This window comes from Cupressus sempervirens, chromosome 6 (genome assembly GCF_028749045.1).
Source record: "Cupressus sempervirens isolate cs-2001-9-10 chromosome 6, ASM2874904v1, whole genome shotgun sequence".
Classification (NCBI taxonomy): domain Eukaryota; kingdom Viridiplantae; phylum Streptophyta; class Pinopsida; order Cupressales; family Cupressaceae; genus Cupressus; species Cupressus sempervirens.
In genome coordinates this window covers 53,139,766-53,151,689 of record NC_143123.1, presented here as the reverse complement: position 1 = coordinate 53,151,689, position 11,924 = coordinate 53,139,766, and positions in this window count along the sequence as shown.

Genomic DNA, 11,924 nt, shown 5'->3' with positions numbered 1-11,924 from the left:
TCATGTACAATCTATGTGGTCTTATTCTTTATCTGTATGATTATGATGCTTTTACTTACCTTCATGTATCACCTTTTTTCCTAATTTTGTGTGCACTCAGAAAATATATTCAAACTTTATTTGAGGTTACATGAGGAACCTTAGGCTTGTATTAATTGCAATAAGCTCCTAGAAGAAAATACAAGTTTGTAGTCATGTCAATCATGAGCCAAAGAGGCAAAAGCTTGACATAATGTTGTAGTAGATGAAAAAATAAAGTTTAGATCTTTTAATCAATAAGTTGTTAGAATGATTCAATGATCTATATTCACTTGACAAGTGCATTAGAATGTACCTATAAATGCATATCATTAACTACTTAATTAGAATGTTTTGTGGTGTGCATTGGTATGCTAATAAAAATATTATTCATAGCTTTTCAAAAGTCATAGAAGGAGAAAGATCAATTAATGAATTAACTAGAATTCAATCTATTTCTACCTCCATCCTACCATTTAAGATAAGGACTACTACCCTAATTATATTCAATATAACTAACCACAAGTCATTTTATCTAATCAATAGTCTCCAAGATGAATGAAACACATTACAACATATAGGTCAAGGCCCAAATCCATAAGAGCACCCCCAAATCCATAAGAACCCCCAAATAGATACATCATATTGTGTAAACACACGAGAGTTGATAAATCATCTAGAACGACATAGAATAATGTGTCAATTAGCAACGTATATGGTGAAACTCCATTGCAAGTTGAATCTCACAAACCTGGCCATTAGAGCAAGAAAATCAATATAAGACTAGACCAAACTTAAGATAACTTCATCTACAAAAATCTGGAAAAAGATGTGAAGTTGTAAATAGAATCTTTATGATGCCTAGACCATCCAATAAGGATCACATAAGAGAACTAGTCCATTGGATTGATCATTACCTAAAATAATAGGAAAATAGTCCAAATAAATAGTAAATAGATGAACATAAAGGAAATATTATTTGGTGACACAAGATTACCAACAACCTAAGGACATCATTATGTATTGCATGAAGTTGAATTTTTTATTTATTCCAGCCAAGATTGATGCTTCTACAAGAAACGAATATGTACATTATTGAAATGACATACAATTTCCCTCGTGCTATACAAGGTAATAAAATAAAATATACCAACTTATATGCACACAAACTGTTTAGATGAATAAGTATCTTTCTTTTTCATGTTGGAGGGACTTCTAAGGTAGGTATAAGATGTTTCTACTTTATCCTTCAACTTAATCCACTTTATTTTTTAGTTAAATTTTCACACGAAATAGTATTTCAAATAAATTAAATTTGTAAAACATAATATTTTGGTCTAATTTTTTGTGGTTTAATGATAACAAGATGTAGCCCATGAATACTCAGTTACAAAAAATTCATATGCATTGAGAATTTTAGAAATCGTATGAGTGTCGTTGAATATGGAGTTTAGCCACATCCTTTTTAACTTTTTTTTGAGATATTAAATGATGTACAGATTTGACATTGATGTTCTTAACATTATAAATATAATGTTTATCTGTTAAAAATTCATGATTGTATCACAAGGTTGTAGGTATAACATTATTATATGTCATCTATAGACCAATAAATAAACAACTAATATCACTGACTATAAAAAAAATTGTTTCCATTGTCCTCCATATAAGTATATTATAGTATGTTATAACCCCTCTTAGTTAAAGAAATCTTCTATAAAATATTGTTTGGTCCATAGCATCATATTGGAGGTTTTCTTTTGACACAAATAATGTAAAATCTTCCATTATTTGATTCATGTAAATTCTCTTATAATTATGTAATTTTGTATTCTTAGAAGTTGGTCTTCTTGTTGGTATGAAAAAGTATTTGTGAGATATTTTATTAATTTAGTTCATATAAAGTCACTTGTAATGATGTAATATCATTTTCTGAGAAATTATAAGGTGAAGCCAATTTTAAGACATTATATTAAAAGTGTTTACTAAGAAGAGTAGATAAACATTCTTTTAAAAAGATTAAGAATGATTTTAAAATTTAAAATTAAATTAAAAGAACCTTCACTTACTTTATTAGTCCATATACAATTTGGTTGTTATTACAAATTGTGGGACAACACTTACCTTAAAGTTATATGATTATGAGGAAATACATGTATTGTCTTAATCTTAAGTTCCTAGATATAAAACTTATTAGTTCAATTGTCAACAAATAAATTAATTTATTAATATTGAATTGAAGTGTCAATATTTCATGACTAACATTTATTGAAGTTTTTATTTGTTATATCTTTAATAAAAGTTTCCCCCAACAATTAACTTGTTTGTACATTGGGAGTGACTGAAAAAATCCTAATTTGAAATAGAGAAGTCATGATATGATTGAAATGATCTTGCATTGAGAATCCTAAGATTAGGTTGTGATATGCAACCTTGTACTAGACTATGTTGTGTTGTGTAGTCATGTCTAACCTATGTGACCTTATCCTTTATCCATGTGATTTTGATGTTTCTACTTACCTTTTGTTGGAAATATTCAAGATATGACAAGTTACTGAGAGGGGAGGGATGAATCAGTAACTTTTAAAATTTCAAACAATAAAACTGCATACTGATATATTCACCATTCATCCAAGTAACTTACTGTAAGCATGAAACAAAATCATTTGCAACACGTGAACACACAGATTTGGTGACCCAGAAACCTTCCAAATAGAAAGTAAAACTGGGGTGGGGATGAAACCCACAAAGCTTCGTTACTGCAGTATGAAGTTGGCCGGTTAAGGCTTACAATGACCACTTCTGGTGATCTGCCCTGTTAGGAGCACAAAGGATTGCTAGATCCACCTTGTTAGAGGATTTACAAACATACAATAAAGTATGCACTCTGTTAGGAGATTTACAAAAGACTGTTAAGTCTACCTTGTTAAAGGATTTACAAAAACTGATTCACCTGTTAGAATGAAACAGTGGATCTGATTACAATTGATTGCTGATAAGATCCGCTATGCTCTGATTCACCTTGATGTGATAGATAAAACTTTTCTGCTCCAAAACTTGACCTTGTTGAATACCTTCACAACTCAGCACACATACTTTCGCACGCATGTATTTCTTTCACACTTTCATATTTTCATTCATTACCATTACATTTGAATGATACAATACATTGCATATATATACCATCCAAATAAGCAATACATGCAAGGTCGGCCAAAATAACAAGTGCAAATCTCTATACAAAGTCAGCCCAAGGTAAAAACTCGGGTTCACTGAACTGACTCGGTGTCCTTCTGATACTCGACGTCCACTACGTTACTCGGCATCGTCATGCACTCGGTAGAAGTGAAGGCACGGTCCATACTAAACACTTCGAGTAGTTCTGAACTCGGTAACCACTGGAGACTCGGTAGAAGAGATGTCACTCGGTGAACACTTCTATCTGAACTGTAGCTCGGTGATCAAAGGAAACACTCGATAGAACCTTGTGACTCGGTGATAGTTAGTTTCCTTGATAACCATCTGAGCTCGGTAAAATTAATTTCCTTGATAACCTCAGGAGCTCGATTATCACGAAGTTCTCGGTCAATACTAAGTACATCTTCACTCGGTCAAAACTGATTCCTTTCTTTACCTCGAACACTCGGTAAACACTGGCTGCTTTGTTCACCTCGATCACTCGGTAAACACTGAGAACTAGGTAAAGCTTGGCTTACAAAGGAATGTCCGGTGAGAGCTCGGTAAGCATTCAGAATCCAATAAGTGTTGTAACTAATGACAAAAATGTATCATAATGCCAACAATCTCCCCCTTTGGCATTAGTGACAAAAACACTTATGAGACAAAATTTATCTGACATGCTGATGATTGATTCTGAATATACATAGCTTCGTTATATACAACTCCCCCATAGAATGTACATACAGTATTTACATGAGCTATATATCTCTTCCTTTGTACAATTTTTCTGAAAACACTTATTCACCCATAGTATACATATCCAACAATAATCTCCCCCTTTTTGACAATAATGCCAAAGAATAAAAGAATATATATACTTATATAGAAACACCAAAATGAAGATGAACTCTGAATGTACCTGAAGAATAAGCTGGAGAGTCTTATCCCAATTCTCTTGCAAAATTTTGCAGGTGGAAAGAGCTACTTGAACTTCAGCCGAAAGTTCAATCACATGGTCTGCAATGGAGAAGTTATTATCATGGATTAATGTCTTTGAATGTGCAATGTGCTTCTGCATTGAATCCATGATGGGAAGGATCATGTTTTGGATATCTATCAATGTAGATCGGATCCTTGCCTCTTCTCTCAACAGCTCTGCCTGCTTCTCTGACAAAAATTTGATCCTGAGGTGATGAGATGAGCTTGAACTAGGGTCAAGCTTCAAGTTCTGTGCGCTCACCTTCAGATCCTCATCAATTTTATTTAGTTTCTCTCTTATTCCCTTAGTGTACTCGGTAACATCACAAAGCTTAGCAAAAAGAGATGTTACATTATTAAAAGAATTTTTCATATCTGCCAAAACTGAGGTTAATGCAACCTGATTTATTGCAATGTTCTGGGCAATGTGCCCCAACACCTTATTATCAAATTTCTTTGCTGCACGCTCAATCAGCTTTTCTTGTCCGGAGGCATCTTCATTGAATTTATTAACTGCCTCTTCCAATTGAATCAAAATGTGTTGAGAAGTATCAACATCAACACCTATAGCCTTAGTAATTATGTTCCGGGCATCCTCAATTATCCTGTATTCCTTATCCCTTTCCGATCTTAACTGCATCTAAGTAGCCTTTTTCTCAATAAGTTGACTAGCATACCTCATTTCTTCAATGGTAGCATTATCAAAGTCAATCTTTGGAATTACTATCTCTGTGTCCAAGTCAATGTCTTCAGGAATTTCCTTTCCAGTGATCATAAGTCTTAATGGTTGCTTTTGTTTGACTTCTAAGATGACTGGTTTGACCTTTGGAATAGACACAACAGTAGAGACAGAAGGACTAGCAGTAAAAACTGGGATGCTTGAGGGTTGAGTGCCAATAGGAGTATGTACAGGGTCAAAAATTTGAGTACTGGCCAAAAATGGTGATACACTCGGTAATATAGTATCTAAGCTCACTGTGCCTGAAGTAGATGGCGACAAAATTGTAGAACAAATTGGAGTAGTCAAAATTGGAGAACTCACAGCAATACCAACTGATGATGATGGAGTCGAGGAGGCCAACTCGGTAGATGAAGAGGGTGCAGCTCGGTAGATGAAGAGGGATGCAGCTCGGTAGATGAAGTGGTAGTCACTTCCACTGATGATACCTGGAGCTGAGATATGGCAGGTGTAGATGGTAAATCTGGTGTAGATGAACCTGCTGAAGCTGACTCCAACCTTGATGATGTCACAGGTTTAGCTGGGGAGTGAGGAAGGGATGCAATAACTGCTGCTGCAATTTTCACCGGATCATCCTCCTTATCTTCCTCTTCAGCTTCTTCCTCTTTGTCTTCTTCCTCTTTCTCTTCCATCATTGCATGCAACTCTCCTGGTGTAACTGTGATGGATGGAGCGCTATCTGATTCATCACTGCTGCTGCTGCTGTCATCATCCTTTATTTCTACTGGGTCTACACTGGGCTTATGTAGATGATAGATGTTTTTCCACATGTTTGTAGCATCATTTACAACATGCTCTATATCTTTGATCAAAATCAAACAAGTGTGGAATCTGATCATCATTTTACCTTCATAGGTTTTCAATTCAGATTTTACCTCTGCTCCAGTGAGACTAGGCCGAAGATTCTTCAAGGATTGCTCATATATATCTTTTACCGTCTTGGTGGCTAACTCCCATCTTGACTGTACTCTCTCCAGTAGTTCTTTAGAGATATGAGGAGCAATCTGGTCCGGGGAGTATTTCCATTTTCCCATTTTGTTAAGTACCAGTTCCTCAATCTGCATTTTCTCTGCATCAGTCCTTGTCTCAAATTTCAATGCCTTGAAATTTTTGATGCCAGCTCCTTCTTCCAATGATTTGAGCCTTTGCTCGAATGTAGGTGCAGGCTTGACCAATACAGGTTCCTGAATACCTTTTCTTGTCCTCCGAGTAAATACTGCAGTAGGTTGCTTCTTGGGCTTGGTAATGATTACCTTGCCTTTCTTCTTTGCCGGTTGCTCTTCTTCTGATTCTTCTTCTCCTTCTTCTTCTTCTTCACTTTCTTTATCTTTACCTTGTCACAGTCAACCATAAAACATACGTCATCTTTATATTCTTCAACAAGCCTAGGAGGAATTCTGAATCGGTTATTCATCCTCTCCTTAAAGTCTTCAAAATAGTTATCCATGATACTATCAAAATTTTCTCCCATCTCTGCTATAAACTCTTTAATCTGATACACAATTGGGACATCTTTTCTCCATTCTACGGTTCCCTTTGATGGAAAGAATTTTTGTACATAAAATAGTAAACATATTAACAGAGATCCAAATTTATAGGGGTTATTCTTCGATGTCCTTATACTGTCCATGTTCTTATTTAACTACTTCAACATTACTTCTGACAGATCAAACTCAAGATTCTTCTTTACAATTTTCAGGGCCAAATCCACAGCTTCACATGGTACACTATTTAACCTGCTGGAACTATATAACTTATATGCAATAATATTTATGCCAAATCTTAGTTCCAGATCTGTTACAGTGTTAACCTTCAAACCTCTACCGTCCCACTCGGCTAGGGTTTGCCTCTGTAACTCATCTCGTCCTAGGGTTTTGGTGGTTTTGGCTTTGCTGAGCATCGAGAGACCCGTGATTTTGTGAATCATCTTCTTGGTTATCAAAACGGGTTGTTCCAACCACAACTGACCATTATGCACTCGACTCAAGATATACCTAATCCATTTGGTTTGGAAGTTTCTAGGCATATGCGCGATGTGAGTCAAACCTTTAGTTTCCAAATGCTTGTGCTCGATTTTGAGAGAACCATTTACACATAACTCCGCTAGGGCATTATCCATGTCCAATGTCCCTATTTCTTGAATAGCACACTTAAAATGAGTGCGAATGTCGTTCACGAGGAGTACCTTGGGTGGAATCTATGATTGAGCTCCATTGGGATCGAGCGATTCAGCGATGGCAGGAATGAGCTTGAACGTAGGTGCCTTCCATTCCGTTCCCTTCACAAGCATTTCGGAACCCTTCTTCACCTTGCTGCTGCTGGTGCTTGCGGATGCCATTGCTGCTCGGTGAGTGAAAAGGTTTCGTAAGAATACTTCGCTGGAAAATCTCTTCAAATCGCTTGAACTCGCTTGAAAGCCTTTTTTTTTTCTGTGTAAATCTCGAATTCGCGGTGAAAAATGAGGTCGAAATCTGCCCTTTTGATGAAAAATTTGCCATTAATGTTCAGTACGGAGGTAGTTGCGATCGACAGACTGTCATCCACTAGCTCAGCTTAAACTTCGCAACTCGGTGACCAAAAGAAAATAGGTTAAACCGACCTTAACTCGGTAAGAGAAGAACCAACCATGCTCGGTAAGTGCAACTTGGTGAAAGAAGCCTTATTGCACCCGACTGAGCTCGGTAAGGTCATGTACTGACCATGATCCTGATGTATCTGAAATATTGATTTGATCATATTTTCATTCTAGGACTGCTTAGGATATTGCTTTGCAGATACAGTCCTGGTCTTATCCTGATGAGTCTTAATTGGAAATGGTAGAGTCACTCACTTCTTGAGTGACCATTCCATCACTTGAATTATCTGGCTCAGTAGACTTAGGAATCCATTGCTGCTTCATTTGCTTCCGAATATTGTCTACTTTGATTTTCTTCTCATCCTCGACTTTCTTTATGTTCATGCAGTTTTTAGATATATGACCAAGTTCTGTACATGTATAACATCTTAAAGTGGTATCCCTTTTTCTTAGGTGATGCCTTGCACAGTTTATGCCAGTATGACCATATTCTCCACAATAATGACATCTGCACCAAGTGTTGTAGTCCCAACCAAATATTGCTTTGACAAGTTGTTTAGCTGGATTAAATGATTTGGATTTGCATTGTGATGCCTTATGACCTTGCTTTTGGCATTTGTGACATTTACCTTCAAATTTCGGTTTCTCTTTGCATTCATTGGCTTTGTGTCCATGCTGATTGCAATTGTAGCACTTTCCATTAAATTTGCCTTTTCCATTGCTCCAACATCTGTTAGATGTATGACCTAACTTACCACAGTGGCTGCAAGTAGGTCTTTGATTCTTTTGAGTGCCCTGTTTGGAGGATTCACCTTCTTCCTTGTATCCAAGGCCTGCTTTACCATTTTGTTTATGAAAGTTTTCTTCATTTTGCAGATTCAATTGATCCATGTCCTTTTGAGATTTTACCATTCTCTCATTGACTTGTTTTTCAGAGATTATATCACTTTGTAAGCTTGCATTGATTTGCCTTTCAGTAATTAAGTCATTTCTCAAATTCTCATTCTCAGATCTTAGATTCATAATTTCTTCATTTGCATTAGATAATTGAGTTACAAGATTTTCAAGCTGAGAGGATTGATTATTCCTTACCTCTAAGTCTTCTGCTGCCTTGTTCCTTTGCTCCAAGATTTCACATAGCCTGATGGACTGGATTTCTTGTTCCCTTTTGAGCTTTCTTACTTCTTCCTGCAGAGATCCATTCTTTTCTAAAAGTTCTCTGATTGCTTTGTCAGCTTCATCTGAACTACTTGATGGTGAGAGATCTTCAATCTTTTCTTCAACATACTGATGGTCATTCATTTGCCTTGCAAGTTCTTTTCTTCTTTTCAAGGATTGTGAAAGATGCTCTTTTGCTTCATTGAGTTGAGCCATGGCCATTTCAGATCTAGCTTTTCATTCTCAATAGATTTGTCAAGTCTGAATATCTCCATTGTCCTTGATCTTTGCTCAAGCTGTGAAACTTTTATCTTGAGAACCTTATTGCTCTGATACCAATTGTTGGAAATATTCAAGATATGACAAGTTACTGAGAGGGGAGGGGTGAATCAGTAACTTTTAAAATTTCAAACAATAAAACTGCATACTGATATATTCACCATTCATCCAAGTAACCTACTGTAAGCATGAAACAAAATCATTTGCAACACTTGAACACACAGATTTGGTGACCCAGAAACCTTCCAAATAGAAAGTAAAACTGGGGTGGGGATGAAACCCACAAAGCTTCGTTACTGCAGTATGAAGTTGGCCGGTTAAGGCTTACAATGACCACTTCTGGTGATCTGCCCTGTTAGGAGCACAAAGGATTGCTAGATCCACCTTGTTAAAGGATTTACAAACATACAATAAAGTATGCACTCTGTTAGGAGATTTACAAAAGACTGTTAAGTCTACCTTGTTAAAGGATTTACAAAAACTGATTCACCTGTTAGAATGAAACAGTGGATCTGATTACAACTGATTGCTGATAAGATCCGCTATGCTCTGATTCACCTTGATGTGATAGATAAAACTTTTCTGCTCCAAAACTTGACCTTGCTGAATACCTTCACAACTCAGCACACATACTTTCGCACGCATGTATTTCTTTCACACTTTCATATTTTCATTCATTACCATTACATTTGAATGATACAATACATTGCATATATATACCATCCAAATAAACAATACATGCAAGGTCGGCCAAAATAACAAGTGCAAATCTCTATACAAAGTCGGCCCAAGGTAAAAACTCGGGTTCACTGAACTGACTCGATGTCCTTCTGATACTCGGCGTCCACTGCGTTACTTGGCATCGTCATGCACTCGGTAGAAGTGAAGGCACGGTCCATACTAAACACTTCGAGTAGTTATGAACTCGGTAACCACTGGAGACTCGGTAGAAGAGATGTCACTCGGTGAACACTTCTATCTGAACTGTAGCTCGGTGATCAAAGGAAACACTCGATAGAACCTTGTGACTCGGTGATAGTTAGTTTCCTTGATAACCGTCTGAGCTCGGTAAAATTAATTTCCTTGATAACCTCAGGAGCTCGGTTATCACGAAGTTCTCGGTCAATACTAAGTACATCTTCACTCGGTCAAAACTGATTCCTTTCTTTACCTCGAACACTCGGTAAACACTGGTTGCTTTGTTCACCTCGATCACTCGGTAAACACTGAGAACTAGGTAAAGCTTGGCTTAAAAGGAATGTCCGGTGAGAGCTCGGTAAGCATTCAGAATCCAATAAGTGTTGTAACTAATGACAAAAATGTATCATAATGCCAACACCTTTGTGCACGTGCATCTTTTTTGTAATTACAGTTGCACTCAAATACATAATGGAGCTTTATTTGAGGTGACACGAGGAACCATAGGCTTGTCTAACTTGTAATCAACTCCTAGAAGAAAACATACAAGTTTGTAGTCATATAAATTATATGATAAAAATGCAAAAGCTTGTGATATTGATGTAGTAGAAGAAAAAATTAAGCTTAGAATTTTTGTAAAGAACAAGTCATTAGATTGATCGTATGATATCTAGACACTTGTCAAATGTGTTATAATGTCTATAAATACACGTCCTTAATCATTAAACTAGATTTTTTTTGTATTGAATCAATGCATATAAAAGTTTACATTAAATAAAGGTTGTCAAGAGAGAACCAATAAAATAATAAACTATCATGGAAATGCAACTATCAAAAACATTACAAGACACCTAATATCAAACATGTTCCATCCATAAGACTACGTAATTTGACAAAACTACAACTTTGACAAGTCTTAGAATTATAAAGGACGGTAGGTGTACAAAAACCATTATAATAACCAACCACATGTTCACAAAAGATGCTACTAAAAAATGTATTTGAGAAGTTTTGAAGTATCCTTTGAAGTTGTTTTGAACACTTGGGTCATGTTATGATCCCGGTGGGCGGCCTTCACTAGCACCTCGGGGTTTTGGTGTAATGGTTCATACCATGTGGTATCAAAGCCTCCAACCAAGTTCAAGTCTCAGAGCTGGTGGAAACGCCGACATTGCAATGTTCATCTGGGGTTCATACAACCAAGGGAGGGCCCACCATATAGGCGCACATCTAGCCCAAAGCCTGGATTGTAAAGCATGGTGGGATGTTATGATCCTAGTGGGCGACCTTCACTAGCACCTGGGGGTTTTGGTGCAATGGTTCGTACCAAGTCATTTCCATTGCTGAAGAATTTGAATCTTGCTATACTCCATAAAATAACTAGTCTTGTAGTTCTTCATGGCACCCCCTGCAATTGACAACAAAGAGAAGCAATTCAGAGCAAGATATCAAGGTAAAATGTCAGAATTGGTGTTGTCTATGAACTGGCTAATTGGAAAACATTGGCATGCATATGCAACTCTATATATTAAGAATAAAAATTTGTGTCAATGTATCAACTAGAACATTGCTACGGAAACCAACACCAAGTAAAAAAAAAAAAACCAACCCTAGGAATTAAAAATAATGGGAAAGTATTTGGAAACAATGCTCCATTTTATACTCGCTAAAGGAGAGTCCCAACATATATGTTTTAATTTTTCATCATATTAGCATAAGGCACATTTAATAGATCGGATCAAAAATTTCAATTTATTTCCAATTAGTAATTTTATTATGTAAGACTTTCCAGACCAAGATTTGAGCATTAATTTCACTCAAATGCCTTCACTATTATATTTAATTAACAGATTTAATATTTAATTTCAATAAGATTCTTTTATATAGTACAATTTAATATAATGAAAAAGTTTTAAAAATACCACTCAAAAAATATTTTAAAGATTTTAATAAATAAATTTAAAATAGTATAAAAGCCGTACTAACTATTTTGATTAATTTAGTTATATTACTTAATAAAAACAGAGGGAAATTGAATAGTCAAACAACTTTTCTTAAAAAATATAATAAGAAAGTAAA